The 1,433-nt window shown below is 39.1% G+C and overlaps 1 protein-coding gene across 1 annotated transcript in view; it reads left to right on the top strand.

Moving 5' to 3' along the window:
- zeb1b (zinc finger E-box binding homeobox 1b) overlaps positions 1 to 1,433 on the top strand; it is a gene marked incomplete at its 5' end in the record, with an annotated part of 240,925 nt that overhangs the window by 2,405 nt on the left and 237,087 nt on the right. The window lies entirely within an intron of this gene.

Genomic DNA, 1,433 nt, shown 5'->3' with positions numbered 1-1,433 from the left:
AAGTATCAAACCACCTGTTAAAATGCACCAGAATACAGGAAATCTATTTATTTATTTTCGTGGGGGGGACCCCCAAACCCCCCGTTAAAGATGTCCCCCCCACATTCAGGATGCTTCCTACGCCCATGGGTGGAGGTATGCCCATTATTTTGAGTTCGTCCGAAGAATAGACAGGAATGTGACGGTGAGGTGCAAACTGTGTCCAGGCCAGAAGCTGTTATCCACTGCTGTAAACACCACGTCAAACCTCAACAAACACCTGCAAAGAACACATGCTAAGGTGAAGCTAACGCACACGCTATTTGTTGTTTCTTTATATCACGTAGTCTGTTCTTCTTCTCTGCCTTCCGGTTGTTGCCTGTTTTGAATTACAAATACACACTCCCGCCGCCTGCTGGTAAGGGGAGTTATTGCCACTCACGCATGCGCAGTTCGTACGTGCTTGGCGAGTAAAGTAACGAGTTACTTTATGTAGATAGTAACGAAGTAGTGTAATGTATTACTTTTTTTAAAGTGATATGTAATAAATTACATTTTTTTAGTAACGACCCCATCTCTGGCCATAAGACTGCTAAACACCTGAGCTCTTTTAAGTGCCTCGATAAACATTCATCTGTTTGTCATCTTGCACATTTACTTATTTATCTAAATAGTTATCACCGTAATAAACCTTATTTAACTTAATCTTACTGTACAATATTTTTTATACAATATTTTACATTCTGCTCTTGTATCATATTCTATTGACGTGTATATAGATTTTTTGCACAATTTTTTATTTGTATTTTTGTATTTCATTATATATGTTGCATATTTGGATGAGCTCGGGTCATAAGGTTTTCATTTCCATTTCTACACTGTAGCTTATGTGCATATTACATTAAACCCTTTGAATCTTGAATTTCCTGGTTCTCCAAGTGACTCCACGCTCTCTCCCTGCCTCTCTGAGAGAGCGAGAGTACATGGCCAATAAATGAGATTTTGCTCTAGAATTAAAAAGATGTCTAATTGTATTAAAATAATGTATTACTGTAAAACACTGTTTCATAAACTGGGAGATTTGCTGATGAAATTAGATGAGTAAAAGTAGGAAAATTAGAGGCAAAGCTATCCTGACTTTTAGTCCCTGCATGGTGGGGTTCAAGTTTCAACACTACACTTCCCATAATGCAACTGGGTAGAATTTTTCATTAGATTCTTACGGCCCGTCCACACTATAGCTTCAAAAAAAGCTTGGAGCTGGGCGTGTCTGAAGCTTGGGGATTTTATTCGAGCACCGCGACCAACAACCAATCACATGAATGTCCCGCCCCGGCATACAAAGCAAAAAACCCCGGGGATTTTATTCGAGCAATATATATATATATATAAATATATAAATCCCCAAACAGTGGCGAAAACCTACCAGTTTTCATCCACGTGTCTGCCACCTC

The sequence above is a fragment of the Notothenia coriiceps genome, unplaced genomic scaffold (assembly GCF_000735185.1).
Source record: "Notothenia coriiceps isolate Sejong01 unplaced genomic scaffold, NC01 NC01_scaffold00020484, whole genome shotgun sequence".
NCBI lineage: Eukaryota > Metazoa > Chordata > Actinopteri > Perciformes > Nototheniidae > Notothenia > Notothenia coriiceps.
Note: the sequence above shows the minus strand (reverse complement) of the source record. Positions and strands in the feature narration are given on the sequence as shown.